The 19,322-nt window shown below is 59.5% G+C and overlaps 1 long non-coding RNA gene across 1 annotated transcript in view; it reads right to left on the minus strand.

The window, feature by feature from the left end:
* LOC123463361 overlaps positions 1–18,461 on the minus strand; it is a 62,557-nt gene extending 44,096 nt beyond the window's left edge. Inside the window, exon 1 of the long non-coding RNA XR_006638901.1 lies at positions 18,330–18,461. This is a non-coding gene — a long non-coding RNA (uncharacterized LOC123463361). The remainder of the gene's footprint in view (positions 1–18,329) is intronic.
* Positions 18,462–19,322: the final 861 nt, after the last annotated feature.

The following is a 19,322-nucleotide window of genomic DNA, read 5'->3' on the forward strand; positions in this document are numbered from 1 at the left end:
CCACACTGGCCTGTCCCTCAGCCCCTCCACCTCCTTCTCCACACTACCCATGACCCTCAGTCCTCCACCCGTTTCACCACATTGTCCTGTCCCTCAGCCCCGCCACTTCCTTCTCCACACTGCCCAGTCCCTCAGCCCTCCACCTCCTTCTCCACACAGCTCTATCCCTCAGACCCTCCACCTGCTTCTCCACACTGCCCTGTCCCTCAGCCCCTCCACCCACTTCTCCACAATGCCCTGTACCTCAGCCCTCAAACTGCTTCTCCACACTGCCCTGTTCCTCAGCCCCGCAACCTCCTTCTCTACAATGCCCTGTCTCTCACCCCTCTACCTCCATCTCAACACTGCCCTGTCCCTCAGCCCCTCCAACTCCTTATCCACACTGCCCAGTCCCTCAGCCCTCCACCTCATTTTCCACACTGCCCTGTCCGTCAGCCTTCAACACGCTTCTCCACACTGCCCTGTCCCTCAGCCCTCAAACTGCTTCTCCCCACTGCCATGTCCCTCAGCCCCGCCACCTCCTTCTCCACACTGCACTGTCCCTCAGCCCTCAACCTGCTTATCCACACTGCCCCTGTCCTTCAGCCCTTCCAGCTCCTTCACCACACTGCCCCTTTCCCTCAGCCCCTCCACCCGCATTTCCACACTGCACCTATCCCTCCGCCCCTCGACCTGCTTCACCACACTGTCCTGTCCCTCAGCCCTGCACATGCTTCTCCACACTGCCCTGACCCTCTGCCCTCCACCCGCTTCTCCACACTGCACCTGTCCCTCAGCCCTCCACCTCCTTCTCAACACTGCCCTGTAACTCATCCCTCCACCTCCTTCTCCACACTGCCCCTGTCCCTCAGCCCTCCACCCGCTTCTCCACACTGTCCTGTCCCTCAGCCCCGCCACTTCCTTTTCCACACTCCCCAGTCCCTCAGCCCTCCACCCATTCTCCACACTGCCCTGTCCCTCAGCTGCTTCACCTGCTTCTCCAATCTGCCCAGTCATTCAGTCCCTCCACCCGCTTCTCCACACTGCCCTGTCCCTCAGACCATAACCTCCTTCTCCACACTGCCCTGTCCCTCAGCCCCTCCACCCGCTTCTCCACACTGCCCTGTCCCTCAGACCATAACCTCCTTCTCCACACTGCCCTGTCCCTCAGCCCCTCAACCCGCATCTCCACACTGCCCTGTCCCTCAGCCCTCCACCTCCTTCTCCACACTGCCGTGTCCCTCAGCCCTCCACCTCCTTCTCCACACTGCCCTGTCCCTCAGTCCTCCACCCATTTCTCCACACTACCAATGTCCCTCAGCCCCACCACCTCCTTCTGTACACTGCCCGGTCCCTCAGCCCTCCACCTCCTTCTCCACACTGCCGTGTCCCTCAGCCCTCCTCCCGCTTCTCCACACAGCACCTGTCCCTCTGCCCTCCACCTCCTTCTCCACACTGCCCTGTCCCTCATCCCTTTCACCTCCTTCTCCACACTTCCCCTGTCCCTCAGTCCACCACAAATCTCCACACTGTCCGGTCTCTCAGCCCCGCCACTTCCTTCTCCACACTGCCCAGTCCCTCAGCCCTCCACCCGCTTCTCCACACTGCCCTGTCGCTCAGCCACTCCAACCGCTCCTCCACACTGCCCTGTCCCTCACCCATCCACCTCCTTCTCCACACTGCCCTGTCCCTTAGCCCCTTCACCCGCTCCTCCACACTGCCCTGTCCCTCAGCCGCCCACCTGCTTCTCCACACCGCCCTGTTCCTCAGCACCTCCACCCGCTTTTCCACACTGCCCTGTCCCTCAGCCCTCCACCTCCTTCTCCACACTGACCCTGTCCCTCAGCCCTCCACCTCCTTCTCCACACTCCCCTGTCCCTCAGCCCCTCCACCTCCTTCTCCACACTGCCCTGTCCCTCAGCCCTCCACCCGCTTCTCCACACTGCCCTGTCCCTCAGCCACTCCACCTGCTCCTCCACACTGCCCTGTCCCTCAGCTGCCCACCTGCTTCTCCACACCGCCCTGTTCCTCAGCCCCTCAACCCACTTCTCCACACTGTCCTGTCCCAGAGCCCCACAACCCACATCTCCACACTGCCCTGACCCTCAGCTCTCCACCTCTTCTCCACACTGCCCTGTCCCTCAGCCCTCCACCCGCTTCTCCACACTGCCATGTCCCTCAGCCCCTCCACCCGCATCTCCACACTGCCCTTATCCCTTCGCCCCTCCACCTGTTTCTCCACACTGTCCTGTCCCTCAGCCCTCCACACGCTTCTCCACACTACCCTGTCCCTCAGCCCTCCACCTCCTTCTCCACACTGCCCTGACCCTCAGCCCTCCACCTCCTTCTCCACACTGCCCTGTCCCTCAGCCTCTCCACCTCCTTCTCCACACTACCCATGTCCCTCAGTCCTCCACCCATTTCTCCACACTACCAATGTCCCTCAGCCCCGCCACCTCCTTCTGTACACTGTCCTGTCCCACAGCCCTCCACCCGCTTCTCCACACTGCCCGATCCCTCAGGCGCTCCACCCGCTTCTCCACACTGACCTGTCCCTCAGCCCTCCACCTGCTTATCCACACTGCCCCTGTCCTTCAGACCTTCCAGCTCCTTCACCACACTGCCCCTTTCCCTCAGCCCCTCCAACCGCATCTCCACACTGCCCCTATCCCTCCACCCCTCCACCTGTTTCCCCACACTGTCCTGTCCCTCAGCCCTCCACATGCTTCTCCACACTGCCCTGTCCCTCAGCCCTCCACCCGCTTCTCCACACTGCCCCTATCCCTCCGCCCCTCCACCTGCTTCCCCACACTGTCCTGTCCATCAGCCCTCCACATGCTTCTCCACACTGCCCTGTCCCTCAGCCCTCCACCTCCTTATCCACACTGCCCTGTCCCTCATCCCTCCACCTCCTTCTCCACACTAACCCAGTCCCTCAGCCCTCCACCCATTCTCCACACTGCCCTGTCCCTCAGCCCCTCCATCTGCTTCTCCACACTGCCCTGTCCCTCAGCCCTCTACCTCATTCTCCACACTGCCCTGTCCCTCAGCCCTCCACCTCCTTCTCCACACTGCCCTGTCCCTCAGCCCCTCATTCTGTTTCTCCACACTGCCCTGTCCCTCAGCCCCGCCACCTCCTTCTCTACACTGCCCGTTCCCTCAGCCCTCCACCTCCTTCTCCACTCTGCACTGTCCCTCAGCCCACAAACTGCTTCTCCACACGGCCCTGTCCCTCAGCCCCTCCACCTCCTTCTCCATACTGCACTGTCCCTCAAACACTCAACACCTTCTCCACACTGCCCTGTCCCTCAGCCCTCCACCTGCTTATCCACACTGTCCCTGTCCTTCAGCCCTTCCAGCTCCTTTACCACACTGCCACGTTCCCTCAGCCCCTCCACCCGCATCTCCACACTGCCCTTATCCCTTCGCCCCTCCACCTGCTTCTCCACACTGTCCTGTCCCTCAGCCCTCCACCTCCTTCTCCACACTGCCCTGTCCCTCAGCCCCTCGACCTCCTCCTCCACACTGCACTGTCCCTCAGCCCTCCACCCGCTTCTCCACACTGCCCTGTCCCTCAGCCCCTCGACCCGCTTCTCCACACTGCCTTGTCCCTGAGCCATCCACTGCCTTTTCAAACTGCCCTGTCCCTTAGCCCCTTCACCCGCTTCTCCATACTGCCCAGTCCCTCAGCCCTCCACCCATATTCCACACTGCCCTGTCCCTCAGCCCCTTCACCCGCTTCTCCACACTGCCCTGTCCCTCAGCCCCTTCACCTGCTTCTCCACACCGCCCTGTTCCTCAGCCTTCCACCTCCTTCTCCACACCGCCCTGTCCCTCAGCCCTCCACCTCCTTCTTTACACCGCCCTGTCCCTCAGCCCTCCACCTCCATCTACACACTGCCATGTCCCTCAGCCCCTACACCTACTTCTCAACACTGCCCTAGCCCTCAGCCTCTCCACCTGCTTCTCCACACTGCCCTGTCCCTCACCCCTTCACCTCTTTCTCCACACTGCACTGTCCCTCAGCCCCTCCACCTCCTTCTCCACACTGCCCTGTCCCTCAGCACCTCCACCTGCTTCTCCACACTGCCCTGTCCCACACACCTTCACCACCTTCTCCACACTGCCCTGTCCCTCAGCCCCTCCACCTCCTTCTCCACACAGCACCTGTCCCTCAGCCCTCCACCTCTTTCTCCACACTGCCCTGTCCCTCAACCCCTCCACCTCCTTCTCCACACTGCCCCTGTCCCTCAGTCCTCCACCCTTCTCCACACTGTCCTGTCCCTCAGCCCCGCCACTTCCTTCTCCACATTGCCCAGTCCCTCAGCCCTCCACAAACTTCTCCACATGTCCTGTCCCTCAGCCCGCCACTTCCTTCTCCACACTGCCCTGTCCCTCAGCCCCGCCACCTCCTCCTCTACACTGCCCTGTCTCTCAGCCCCTCCACCTGCTTCCCCACACTGCCCTGACCCTCAGCCCTGCAACCTCCTTCTCTACACTGCCCTGTCCCTCAGCCCTCCACCCGCTTCTCCACACTGCCCTGTCCCTCAGTCCTCCACCTCCTTCTCCACACCGCCCTGTCCCTCAGCCCTCCACCTCCTTCTTTACACCGCCCTGTCCCTCAACCCTCCACCTCCTTCTCCAAACTGCCCTGTCCCTCAACCCTCCACCTCCTTCTCCAAACTGCCCTGTCCCTCAGCCCCTCCACCCCCTACTCCACACTGCCCTGTCCCTCAGCCTTCCACCTCCTCTTCCACACTTCCCTGTCACTCAGCCCTCCACACGCTTCTCCACACTGCCCTGACCCTCAGCCCTCCACCTCCTTCCCCACACTGCCCTGTCCCTCAGCCCTCCACCTCCTTCTCCACACTGGCCTGTCCCTCAGCCCCTCCACCTCCTTCTCCACACTACCCATGACCCTCAGTCCTCCACCCGTTTCACCACATTGTCCTGTCCCTCAGCCCCGCCACTTCCTTCTCCACACTGCCCAGTCCCTCAGCCCTCCACCTCCTTCTCCACACAGCTCTATCCCTCAGACCCTCCACCTGCTTCTCCAGACTGCCCTGTCCCTCAGCCCCTCCACCCACTTCTCCACAATGCCCTGTACCTCAGCCCTCAAACTGCTTCTCCACACTGCCCTGTTCCTCAGCCCCGCAACCTCCTTCTCTACAATGCCCTGTCTCTCACCCCTCTACCTCCATCTCAACACTGCCCTGTCCCTCAGCCCCTCCAACTCCTTATCCACACTGCCCAGTCCCTCAGCCCTCCACCTCATTTTCCACACTGCCCTGTCCGTCAGCCTTCAACACGCTTCTCCACACTGCCCTGTCCCTCAGCCCTCAAACTGCTTCTCCCCACTGCCATGTCCCTCAGCCCCGCCACCTCCTTCTCTACACTGCCCTGTCCCTCAGCCCTCCATCCACTTCTCCACACTGCACTGTCCCTCAGCCCTCCAACTGCTTATCCACACTGCCCCTGTCCTTCAGCCCTTCCAGCTCCTTCACCACACTGCCCCTTTCCCTCAGCCCCTCCACCCGCATTTCCACACTGCACCTATCCCTCCGCCCCTCGACCTGCTTCACCACACTGTCCTGTCCCTCAGCCCTGCACATGCTTCTCCACACTGCCTTGACCCTCTGCCCTCCACCCGCTTCTCCACACTGCACCTGTCCCTCAGCCCTCCACCTCCTTCTCAACACTGCCCTGTAACTCATCCCTACACCTCCTTCTCCACACTGCCCCTGTCCCTCAGCCCTCCACCCGCTTCTCCACACTGTCCTGTCCCTCAGCCCCGCCACTTCCTTTTCCACACTCCCCAGTCCCTCAGCCCTCCACCCATTCTCCACACTGCCCTGTCCCTCAGCCGCTTCACCTGCTTCTCCAATCTGCCCAGTCATTCAGTCCCTCCACCCGCTTCTCCACACTGCCCTGTCCCTCAGACCATAACCTCCTTCTCCACACTGCCCTGTCCCTCAGCCCCTCCACCCGCTTCTCCACACTGCCCTGTCCCTCAGACCATAACCTCCTTCTCCACACTGCCCTGTCCCTCAGCCCCTCCACCCGCATCTCCACACTGCCCTGTCCCTCAGCCCTCCACCTCCTTCTCCACACTGCCGTGTCCCTCAGCCCTCCACCTCCTTCTCCACACTGCCCTGTCCCACAGCCCCTCGACATCCTCCTCCACACTGCACTGTCCCTCAGCCCTCCACCGGCTTCTCCACACTGCCCTATCCCTCAAATGCTCCACCTCCTTCTCCACACTGCCCCTGTCTCTCAGTCCTCCACAAATTCTCCACACTGTCCGGTCCCTCAGCCCCGCCACTTCCTTCTTCACACTGCCCAGACCCTCAGCCCTCCACCCGCTTCTCCACACTGCCCTGTCCCTCAGCCCCGCCACCTCCTTCTCTACACTGCCCTGTCCCTCAGGCCTCCACCCGATTCTCCACACTGCCCTGTCCCTCAGCCACTCCACCCGCTCCTCCACACTGCCGTGTCCCTCACCCATCTACCTCCTTCTCCACACTGCCCTGTCCCTTATCCCCTTCACCCGCTCCTCCACACTGCCCTGTCCCTCAGTCGCCCACCTGCTTCTCCACACAGCACTGTCTTCAGCACCATCACCCGCTTTTCCACACTGCCCTGTCCCTCAGCCGACCACCTCCTTCTCCACACTCCCCTGTCCCTCATCCCCTCCACCTGCTTCTCCACACTACCATGTCACTCAGCTCCTCCACCCGCTTCTCCACACTGCCCTGTCCCTCAGCCCCATCACCCGCTTCTCCGCACTGCCCTGTCCGTCAGCCATCCACCTCCTTCTCCACACTGCCCTGTCCCTCAGCCCTCCACCTGCTTCTCCACACTGCCCAGTCCCTCAGCCCCGCAACCTCCTTCTCTACACGGCCCGGTCCCTCAGCCCTCCACCTCCTACTCCACACTGCCCTGTCCCTCAGCCCTCCACCTCCTTCTCCACACTGCCCTGTCCCTCAGCCCCTCCACCTCCTTCTCCACACTGCCCTGTCCCTCAGCCCTCCCCCTCCTTTTCCACACTTCCCTGTCCCTCAGCCCTCCACACGCTTCTCCACACTACCCTGTCCCTCAGCCCTCCACCTCCTTCTCCACACTGCCCTGACCCTCAGCCCTCCACCTCCTTCTCCACACTGCCCTGTCCCTCAGCCTCTCCACCTCCTTCTCCACACTACCCATGTCCCTCAGTCCTCCACCCATTTCTCCACACTACCAATGTCCCTCAGCCCCGCCACCTCCTTCTGTACACTGCCCTGTCCCTCAGCCCTCCACCTCCTTCTCCACACTGCCTTGTCCCTCAGCCTCTCCACCTCCTTCTCCACACTACCCATGTCCCTCAGTCCTCCACCCATTTCTCCACACTACCAATGTCCCTCAGCCCCGCCACCTCCTTCTGTACACTGCCCGGTCCCTCAGCCCTCCACCTCCTTCTCCACACTGCCGTGTCCCTCAGCCCTCCACCTCCTTCTCCACACTGCCCTGTCACTCAGCCCCTCGACCTCCTCCTCCAAACTGCACTGTCCCTCAGCCCTCCACCGGCTTCTCCACACTGCCCTGTCCCTCAGCCCCTCCACCCGCTTCTCCATACGTCCCTGTCCCTCAGCCCTCCACCGGCTTCTCCACACTGCCCTGTCCCTCAACCCTCCTCCTGTTTATCCACACTGCCTCTGTCGCTCAGCCCCTCCAGCTCCTTCACCACACTGCCCCTATCCCTCCGCCCCTCCACCTGCTCCTCCACACTGTCCTGTCCCTCAGCCTTCCACATGCTTCTCCACACTGCCCTGTCACTCAGCCCTCCTCCCGCTTCTCCACACAGCACCTGTCCCTCTGCCCTCCACCTCCTTCTCCACACTGCCCGGTCCCTCATCCCTTTCACCTCCTTCTCCACACTTCCCCTGTCCCTCAGTCCACCACAAATCTCCTCACTGTCCGGTCTCTCAGCCCCGCCACTTCCTTCTCCACACTGCCCAGTCCCTCAGCCCTCCACACGCTTCTCCACACTGCCCTGTCCCTCACCCATCCACCTCCTTCTCCACACTGCCCTGTCCCTTAGCCCCTTCACCCGCTCCTCCACACTGCCCTGTCCCTCAGCCGCCCACCTGCTTCTCCACACCGCCGTTCCTCAGCACCTCCACCCGCTTTTCCACACTGCCCTGTCCCTCAGCCCTCCACCTCCTTCTCCACACTGACCCTGTCCCTCAGCCCTCCACCTCCTTCTCCACACTCCCCTGTCCCTCAGCCCCACCACCCGCTTCTCCGCACTGCCCTGTCCGTCAACCATCCACCTCCTTCACCACACTGTCCAGTCCCTTAGCCCCTCAACCCACTTCTCCACACTGCCCTGTCCCAGAGCCCCTCAACCCGCTTCTCCACACTGCCCTGACCCTCAGCCCTCCACCACCTTCTCCACACTGCCCTGTCCCTCAACCCTCCACCCGCTTCTCCACACTGCCCTGTCCCTCAGCCACTCCACCTGCTCCTCCACACTGCCCTGTCCCTCAGCTGCCCACCTGCTTCTCCACACCGCCCTGTTCCTCAGCCCCTCAACCCACTTCTCCACACTGTCCTGTCCCAGAGCCCCTCAACCCACATCTCCACACTGCCCTGACCCTCAGCTCTCCACCTCTTCTCCACACTGCCCTGTCCCTCAGCCCTCCACCCGCTTCTCCACACTGCCCTGCCCTCAGCCCTCCACCCGCTTTTCCACACTGCCATGTCCCTCAGCCCCTCCACCCGCATCTCCACACTGCCCTTATCCCTTCGCCCCTCCACCTGTTTCTCCACACTGTCCTGTCCCTCAGCCCTCCACACGCTTCTCCACACTACCCTGTCCCTCAGCCCTCCACCTCCTTCTCCACACTGCCCTGACCCTCAGCCCTCCACCTCCTTCTCCACACTGCCCTGTCCCTCAGCCTCTCCACCTCCTTCTCCACACTACCCATGTCCCTCAGTCCTCCACCCATTTCTCCACACTACCAATGTCCCTCAGCCCCGCCACCTCCTTCTGTACACTGTCCTGTCCCTCAGCCCTCCACCCGCTTCTCCACACTGCCCTGTCCCTCAGGCGCTCCACCCGCTTCTCCACACTGACCTGTCCCTCAGCCCTCCACCTGCTTATCCACACTGCCCCTGTCCTTCAGACCTTCCAGCTCCTTCACCACACTGCCCCTTTCCCTCAGCCCCTCCAACCGCATCTCCACACTGCCCCTATCCCTCCACCCCTCCACCTGCTTCCCCACACTGTCCTGTCCCTCAGCCCTCCACATGCTTCTCCACACTGCCCTGTCCCTCAGCCCTCCACCCGCTTCTCCACACTGCCCCTATCCCTCCGCCCCTCCACCTGCTTCCCCACACTGTCCTGTCCATCAGCCCTCCACATGCTTCTCCACACTGCCCTGTCCCTCAGCCCTCCACCTCCTTATCCACACTGCCCTGTCCCTCATCCCTCCACCTCCTTCTCCACACTAACCCTGTCCCTCAGCCCTCCACCCGCTTCTCCACACTTTCCTGTCCCTCAGCCACTCCACCCGCTCCTCCACACTGCCCCTATCCCTCCGCCCCTCCACCTGCTTCCCCACACTGTCCTGTCCATCAGCCCTCCACATGCTTCTCCACACTGCCCTGTCCCTCAGCCCTCCACCTCCTTATCCACACTGCCCTGTCCCTCCGCCCTCCACCTCCTTCTCCACACTGCCCTGTCCCTCAGCCCCTCATTCTGTTTCTCCACACTGCCCTGTCCCTCAGCCCCGCCACCTCCTTCTCTACACTGCCCGTTCCCTCAGCCCTCCACCTCCTTCTCCACTCTGCACTGTCCCTCAGCCCTCAAACTGCTTCTCCACACGGCCCTGTCCCTCAGCCCCTCCACCTCCTTCTCCATACTGCACTGTCCCTCAAACACTCAACACCTTCTCCACACTGCCCTGTCCCTCAGCCCTCCACCTGCTTATCCACACTGTCTCTGTCCTTCAGCCCTTCCAGCTCCTTTACCACACTGCCACTTTCCCTCAGCCCCTCCACCCGCATCTCCACACTGCCCTTATCCCTTCGCCCCTCCCCCTGCTTCTCCACACTGTCCGGTCCCTCAGCCCTCCACCTCCTTCTCCACACTGCCCTGTCCCTCAGCCCCTCGACCTCCTCCTCCACACTGCAATGTCCCTCAGCCCTCCACCCGCTTCTCCACACTGCCATGTCCCTCAGCCCTTCCACCAGCATCTCCACACTGCCCTTATCCCTTCGCCCCTCCACCTGCTTCTCCACACTGTCCTGTCCCTCAGCCCTCAACCTCCTTCTCCACACTGCCCTGACCCTCAGCCCTCCACCTCCTTCTCCACACTGTCCTGTCCCTCAGCCTCTCCACCTCCTTCTCCACACTACCCATGTCCCTCAGTCCTCCACCCATTTCTCCACACTACCAATGTCCCTCAGCCCCGCCACCTCCTTCTGTACACTGCCCTGTCCCTCAGCCCTCCACCCGCTTCTCCACACTGCCCTGTCCCTCAAACACTCCACCTCCATCTCCACACTGACCTGTCCCTCAGCCGTCCACCTGCTTATCCACACTGCCCCTGTCCTTCAGACCTTCCAGCTCCTTCACCACACTGCCCCTTTCCCTCAGCCCCTCCAACCACATCTCCACACTGCCCCTATCCCCCCACCCCTCCACCTGCTTCCCCACACTGTCCTGTCTCTCAGCCCTCCACATGCTTCTCCACACTGCCCTGTCCCTCAGCTCTCCATCCGCTTCTCCACACTGCCCCTATCCCTCCGCCCCTCCACCTGCTTCCCCACACTGTCCTGTCCATCAGCCCTCCACATGCTCCTCCACACTGCCCTGTCCCTCAGCCCTCCACCTCCTTATCCACACTGCCCTGTCCCTCATCCCTCCACCTCCTTCTCCACACTGCCCTGTCCCTCATCCCTCCACCTCCTTTTCCATACTACCCCTGTCCCTCAGCCCTCCACCCGCTTCTCCACACTTTCCTGTCCCTCAGCCACTCCACCCGCTCCTCCACACTGCCCAGTCCCTCAGCCCTCCACCCATTCTCCACACTGCCCTGTCCCTCAGCCCCTCCACCCGCTTCTCCACACTGCCCTGTCCCTCAGACCATAACCTCCTTCTCCACACTGCCCTGTCCTTCAGCCCCTCCAGCCGCTTACCACACTGCCCTGTCCCTCAGCCCCTCCACCTGCTTCTCCACACCAGTATGTCACTCAGCCCCTCCACCCGCTTCTCCACACTGCCCTGTCCCACAGCCCCTCGACATCCTCCTCCACACTGCACTGTCCCTCAGCCCTCCACCGGCTTCTCCACACTGCCCTGTCCCTCAGCCCCTCCACCCGCTTCTCCACACGTCCCTGTCCCTCAGCCCTCCACCGGCTTCTCCACACTGCCCTGTCCCTCAAATGCTCCACCTCCTTCTCCACATTGCCCTGTCCCTCAACCCTCCTCCTGGTTATCTACACTGCCTCTGTCGCTCAGCCCCTCCAGCTCCTTCACCACACTGCCCCTATCCCTCCGCCCCTCCACCTGCTCCTCCACACTGTCCTGTCCCTCAACTTTCCACATGCTTCTCCACACTGCCCTTTCACTCAGCCCTCCACCCGCTTCTCCACACAGCACCTGTCCCTCTGCCCTCCACCTCCTTCTCCACACTGCCCTGTCCCTCATCCCTTTCACCTCCTTCTCCACACTGCCCCTGTCCCTCAGTCCTCCACAAATCTCCACACTGTCCGGATCCCTCAGCCCCGCCACTTCCTTCTCCACACTGCCCTGTGCCTCAGCCCTCCACCTCCTTCTCCACACTGCCCTGTCCCTCAGCCCCTCCATCTGCTTCTCCACACGGCCCTGTCCCTCAGCCCCGCCACATCCTTCTCTACACTGCCCTGTCCCTCAGCCCCTACACCCGCTTCTACACACTACCCCTGCCCCTCAGGCCCCAACCGCTTCTCCACACTGCCCTGTTCCTCAGCCCTCAAACTGCTTCTCCACACTGCCATGTCCCTCAGCCCTCCACCTCCTTCTCCACACTGCCCTGTCCCTCAGCCCCTCCACCTCCTTCTCCACACGGCCCTGTCCCTCAGCCCCTCCACCTCCTTCTCCACACGGCCCTGTCCCTCAGCCCCTCCACCTTCTTCTCCACACTGCACTGTCCCTCAAACACTCCACCACCTTCTCCACACTGCCCTGTCCCTCAGCCCTCCACCCGCTTCTCCACACTGCCCTTTCCTTCTGCCCTCCACCTGCTTTTCCACACTGCCCCTCTCCTTCAGTCCTTCTCCTCCTTCTCCACACTGCCCTGTCCCTCAGCCCCTCGACCTCCTCCTCCACACTGCACTGTCCCTCAGCTCTCCACCCGCTTCTCCACACTGCCCTGTCCCTCAGCCCCTCCACCCGCTTCTCCACACGTCCCTGTCCCTCAGCCCTCCACCGGCTTCTCCACACTGCCCTGTCCATCAAATGCTCCACCTCCTTCTCCACACTGCCCTGTCCCTCAGCCCTCCACCCGCATCTCTACACTGCCCTTATCCCTTCGCCCCTCCACCTGCTTCTCCACACTGTCCTGTCCCTCAGCCCTTCTCCTCCTTCTCCACACTGCCCTGTCCCTCAGCCCCTCGACCTCCTCCTCCACACTGCACTGTCCCTCAGCTCTCCACCCGCTTCTCCACACTGCCCTGTCCCTCAGCCCCTCCACCCGCTTCTCCACACGTCCCTGTCCCTCAGCCCTCCACCGGCTTCTCCACACTGCCCTGTCCATCAAATGCTCCACCTCCTTCTCCACACTGCCCTGTCCCTCAGACCTCCTCCTGCTTATCCACACTGCCCCTGTCCCTCAGTCCTCCACAAATTCTCCACACTGTCCGGTCCCTCAGCCCCGCCACTTCCTTCTCCACACTGCCCAGTCCCTCAGCCCTCCACCCGCTTCTCCACACTGCCCTGTCCCTCAGCCCTCAAACTGCTTCTCCACACTGCCCTGTCCCTCAGCCCCGCCACCTCCTTCTCTACACTGCCCTGTCCCTCAGCCCTCCACCCGCTTCTCCACACTGCCCTGTCCCTCAGCCACTCCACCCGCTCCTCCACACTGCCCTATCCCTCACCCATCCACCTCCTTCTCCACACTGCCCTGTCCCTTAGCCCCTTCACCCCGCTCCTCCACACTGCCCTGTCCCTCAGCCGCCTACCTGCTTCTCCACACAGCCCTGTCCCTCAGCACCATCACCCGCTTTTCCACACTGCCCTGTCCCTCAGCCCTCCACCTCCTTCTCCACACTGCCCTGTCCCTCAGCCCTCCACCTCCTTCTCCACACTGCCCTGTCCCTCAGCCCCTCCATCTGCTTCTCCACACTGCCCTGTCCCTCAGCCCCGCCACCTCCTTCTCCACACTGCCCTGTCCCTCAGCCCCGCCACCTCCTTCTCTACACTGCCCTGTCCCTCAGCCCCTACACCCGCTTCTCCACACTGCCCTGTGCCTCAGCCCTCAAACTGCTTCTCCACACTGCCCTGTCCCACAGCCCTCCACCTCCTTCTCCACACTGCCCTGTCCCTCAGCCCCTCCATCTGCTTCTCCACACTGCCCTGTCCCTCAGCCCCGCCACCTCCTTCTCTACACTGCCCGTTCCCTTAGCCCTCCACCTCCTTCTCCACTCTGCACTGTCCCTCAGCCCCTCCACCCGCTTCTCCACACGGCCCTGTCCTTCAGCCCTCCACCCGCTTCTCCACACTGCCCTTTCCCTCAGCCCTCCACCTGCTTATCCACACTGCCCCTGCCCTTCAGCCCTTCAAGCTCCTTTACCACACTGCCCCTTTCCCTCAGCCCCTCCACCAGCATCTCCACACTGCCCTTCTCCCTTCGCCCCTCCACCTGCTTCTCCACACTGCCCTGTCCCTCAGCCCCGCCACCTCCTTCTCCACACTGCCCTGTCCCTCAGCCCTCCACCTCCTTCTCCACACTGCCCTGTCCCTCAGCCCCTCCACCTCCTTCTCCACACTGCCCCTGTCCCTCAGTCCTCCACAAGCTTCTCCACACTGTCCTGTCCCTCAGCCCCTTCACCTGCTTCTCCACACTGCCTTGTCGCTCAGCCCTGCCACCTCCTTCTACACACTGCCCTGCCCCTCAGCCCTCCACCCGCTTCTCCACACTGCCCTGTCCCTCAGCCCCTCCATCTGCTTCTCCACACTGCCCTGTCCCTCAGCCCCACCACCTCCTTCTCTACACTGCCCTGTCCCTCAGCCCCTCTACCTCCTTCTCCACACTGCCCTGTCCCTCAGCCCTCCACCTGCTTCTCCACACTGCCCTGTCCCTCAATCCCCATCACCCGCTTCTCCACACTGCCCTGTCCCTCAGCCCTCCACCCGCTTCTCCACACTGCCCCTTTCCCTCCACCCCTCCACCTGCTTCTCCACACTGCCCTGTCCCTCAGCCCTCCACCCGCTTCTCCACACTGCACCTGTCCCTCAGCCCTCCCCCCCTTCTCCACACTGCCCTGTCCCTCAGCCCTCCACCCGCTTCTCCACACCGCCCTGTCCCTCAACCCTCCACCTCCTTCTCCACACTGACCCTGTCCCTCAGCCCCACACATGCTTCTCCACACTGCCCTGTCCCTCAACCCTCCACCTCCTTCTCCACACTGCCCTGTCCCTCAGCCCTCCACCTCCTTCTCTACACTGCCCTGTCCCTCAACCCTCCAACCGCTTCTCCACACCGCCCTGTCCCTCAACCCTCCACCTCCTTCTCCATACTGATCCTGTCCCTCAGCCCTCCACCCGCTTCTCCACACTACCATGTCACTGAGCCCCTCCACCCGCTTCTCCACACTGCCCTGTCCCTCAGCCCTCCACCTCCTCCACACTGCCGTGTCCCTCAGCCCCTCCACCTCCTTCTCCACACTGTACTGTCCCTCAGCCCTCCATCCCTTCTCCACACTGCCCTGTCCCTCAGCCCTCCACCTGCTTCTCCACACTGCCCTGTCCCTCAGCCCTCCACCTGCTTATGCACACTGCCCCTGTTCCTTAGCCCTCCACCCGCTTCTCCACACTGCCCTGTTTCTCAGCCCTCCACCTCTTTCTCCACAGGGCCCTGTCCCTCAGCCCCTCCACCCGCTTCTCCACATTGCCCCTGTGCCTCAGCCCCTCCACCTGCTTCTCCACTCCGCCCTGTCCCTCAGCCCCTCCACCCGCTTCTCCATACTGCCCTGTACCTCAGCCCCTCCACCCGCTTCTACACACTGTTCCTGTCCTTCAGCCCCTCCACCCGCTTCTCCACATTTCTCCTGTCCCTCAGCCCGTATATGTGCTCCTCCCCACACTGCCCCTGTCCCTCACTCCCTCAACTCTCCTCCCCAAACCTGGTCCTGCCCAGAGATGTTTCCCACCTGATCCTCCCCCTCTTTTTGGCTGAGTACTGCTATTGCTACCTCCACTACTGATATCATCATCTGCGCCCCAGCACAAGGCCTTCAGTCCTGAAAGCCCAGTAGCCATAAACAGTTAATGTGATTATTGCTTTTAGCCCACATTCGCAATAGCTTCCTCTCTTTAATCACTTTGAAAGTGTTTCAAATTCCTTTCCTACGTGACTGAAATCAAAGTGGCACCTGTGAAGGCAGGAAGACTGCCTGCCAGAGTGAGGCAGAGATGTAAAACAGTCAAGCTCTGATGGAGAGAAATTATGTCTTTCTTAATTCCCTTTACCCTATAATTACCAGGCACAACCATGTGACTCCACGGCAAAAAATAGCTTGCCACATAAAAGGTGTTGTCTATATAATCCTGCCTCGTGTGTTCAGGAAAGACCCACATGGGAGGCTCTGACACAGTCCTGCCCATGCATATGCAGCTCACCTTCCTCTCCTACCTCTCAAGGCTCCACTGGCCTCCAACTACCAAGTATTAATGCCAAGACAACCATTCTGCCTTGACCTATTCCAACTTCAGGAGCATTTGACTGGACCAGTTCTTGCACTTTATCTTTGACTTCCCTACTGGCCATCTTTCTGTCTGCCCCACCCTCAGTTTCCTTCCAACCTCTCCCTCCTCATCCCTGTTGACCAGCATCCTCTTTGCTTCCTCTAGCCCTCCTGCTGTGTCTTTTCTCTCCCTGTCATCCCTCTGTTCCCTTCCTCACCTCTTCACTCACACTGTTCCAGGCATTATGACTACCCTGAAGTCTCTGAAAAGGACCTCCTGGCTGTTATCTCTGGACTCCAGGACAGAAAATTCCTACTTAGTGTTCACACCAGGCTTCCCTATGGGACCATCCCCACTTCTTCCTGATCTCTCTCTGTCTGTCTCTGTCTCTCTCTCACCCTTCTCTCCTCCCCTACTATGGCTTTAATCGCAAAATATTCTCCACCTCATCTTCTCCTCATGTTAGCGTCCAATCTGAAGCCACCCACACAATGCTGCCCAAAGAACATCCCAGCCTTTGGGTCATAGAACCCCTAGTTTCTGGCTGTGACCTTCAAGTTATATAACTTTGGATAAGCTATTTCCATATTCATATTTGTCAAATGAAAAAAGAAAATTCTTACCTCTGTTTTTCCATTTGTTTCATCATTCCACTTCCAAAAGACAGTATTTTACTGTAAGTTTTACCAAAAGGATGTTTACTACATCTAATTTTAACATACTTTATGCACTTTGACCAAGTACATTTTTAAAGGACTAAACTGAATTGCCCAGTGGATGAATACAGTGGACACATGTTCCCTGTTTCCCTATTCTCCCACCTCTGCCCTTCTGGCTTCTTATTTTCTTGGATCTACAGAAGGAATCTTAGAACTAGTGCCTCTGATCCAGACACTATTGTTCCCATACGCTTGCAACCCAGTGCCACACAGCTCTTGCCAAAACTTGGTTCCAAACCTGCCACTCTCTTTGTAGGTAGGACCCTTCAGGGATGGATGCATGGTCCCAGGGTAAAGCTCCAAAGGAGAAGCCATGTAAACATGATGGGACAAGATGATCCCTGACTACAGAACCATGTAGGCTCCTTTCAAACCTTCATTCCTCACACCATTGGCAGTTCAAACTTCCAGCCTCTGTTTCCTCAAGTGTTTTTATAAGAATAATAAATCCTAACTCAAAAGACTATGTGGCTGTCCACATTCCATCATGCACAGAAGAGGGGTTCGTGAGGCCCCACCCCTCTCTGAAGAGCTATTTGGCAGTGACTGGTTGCTGAGGGAAGGGGAGTCATCTTCATGGATATAGTTACTGATAAATTTCTCCATAAATAACTCTCCACCCATATCATGCAAGCAACCCTAACAAAACCAATGGATTGCCAAAATATAAACAAAAAAGGCATGAAAGTACTGGGAGACTAGTTGGGAAGAAGGGGTTCAGCTGGACTGGGAAGGAGACAAAAGAAGGTAATAGAAGGTGAATGTGATCAAAATATATGATGTACATGCATTAACTTGTTAAAAGATACATAAATAAAATATTTTAAGAAGATTATGGTGGAGGCCTCATCTCCCCAGACCCAGAAGTCATGTCAGGGGTAAGCAGTGGCACTAACACTGCTCTCATGGCTAGTCTGCAAGCCAGCTCCAGGGAAATGGCAGCACTGTGGTCGCCCAGCCCTCATAACGACAGAGATCCAGAGTCTACAGAGAAAGCCGCAGTAAAGCAGTTCTCTGTCTTCTCACCAAAGCTCGGGGAGCACCGTGGAAGAGGGGCAAGAAGATCTTTAGGGCCTCAGGGTGGGTGAAATAGCCTGAGACACCACGTTTCCACCATTCCTGCAGACAGACTGAGGCCACGTGGTTCCCACAATGAATACTAATAACCCTGCCAAAGACCCCTATCAAAAGTGGGGTGGGGGAAAGGGAAGGTCTATGTATGCAACCTTTTGTAAAAATCCAGTGAACTTTTAAAAATTATGGTGAAGGGCTGGAGAGAAGGCTTGGCAGTTAAGTCACTGGCCTGCAAAGCCTAATGACCCTAGTAAGATTCCCCAGTGCTCATGCAGAGCCAGATGTACATGGTGACACAGGCATCTGGAGTTTGTTTGCAGTGGCTTGAGGCCCTGGCATGCCCCTCCCTGCACCCCGGATGTCTCTCCCTCTCTGACATCCTCTTTGTGCTTGTAAATATATAAATATTTTTAAAAGATTATGGTGGAAATCAAACAAGCTAAGAGACCACCAAAGTTTGTGCACATAGCTGGTGTCTCCCTTCCCCCTTGACACCTCTTCCCCCACACACTCCTGGGTCCCTGACCAGCTCCTGCACACAAACCTCAGCTTCTGTATTTATGCTTCCCTACCCAGCTTTCAGGGTATACACCCTTCTTGTATGCCATTTAAGCAAAGCGATGGCTTACCGTCTGCCAACAACACTGGAGGACCGAGCTAGCCGATTAAGGTCACCACAGGATGGCCAGCCACAGAGTACAGCCCTATCCCTATCCACAGCACAATTTGAAAAACATGTCCACATGGAAGGTCTGCCTTGCTCAGAGCTTGGGCTTTGGGCTTCAGGGATTCCTTTACTGCGCAAGATGCTTTTTTTTTTTTTTTTTTTTAAACAAAAAGTGGATATGGCATTCACAGAGGCAACAGCTGGGTTATAGCCACACGGAGGAAGGAAACAGCCCCTGAATCACAACATCCTGTCTCCCCATCGTGGAAACTGAACAGGGCAATGGAGTCGAGATTGCAGATGAAAGCCCACATCAGTGTGGGTCCTTCCGAGGGTGGTGGCAACAAGGGAAACTGTAAAGGCATGCCCGTGTGGACTCTGTTCGAGGTGGCTGTCCTGTGGCTGGCCATTCTCCTGCTCAGAGTCCCTGTTCAGACTTAAAAACAAATAATATCTGCATACTTTAATTATGACCTTGGACACTCGGATCCAGCCCCATGCAGTTTGTCCCCTTTCCTGAGGGTGTTCTGTCTGTCACTCCAGACCCTTGGAGGTGTGCCCAGAAACTTCACTGGTTGGCAAAGCATCCTTTAGTAGACAGGCTAGAAAGAGCCAAAAGCTAGGTCTGAGCCCTGGGACGTGAAGCTCTGTGCACTGTTCTCTGGGCTGGTAGTGTCAAGAGCAAAGACACAGGGAACTCCCAAACTCCCAATTTGGCCATGCTCCAGGCCTGGAGAGAAGTAAGATATTGGGATCTGAGGTTTCCCTAAACTATGGGAAAGTAAAAAACCTATGCCAAGGTAAATTGGGATTATGTGTCATAGTAGAAGGACACCAGGCATAGGTTACAGAGGAATGAAAAGTTCGCAGTCTCAACAGAGCGCCATAGCGCAGCCGGGCCCTGAGCGCCCCCCTGTATTTCTCCACAAGGAGGCGCTGAAGCATTGCCCTAGAA

The sequence above is a fragment of the Jaculus jaculus genome, chromosome 9, assembly GCF_020740685.1.
Source record: "Jaculus jaculus isolate mJacJac1 chromosome 9, mJacJac1.mat.Y.cur, whole genome shotgun sequence".
NCBI classification, from domain to species: domain Eukaryota; kingdom Metazoa; phylum Chordata; class Mammalia; order Rodentia; family Dipodidae; genus Jaculus; species Jaculus jaculus.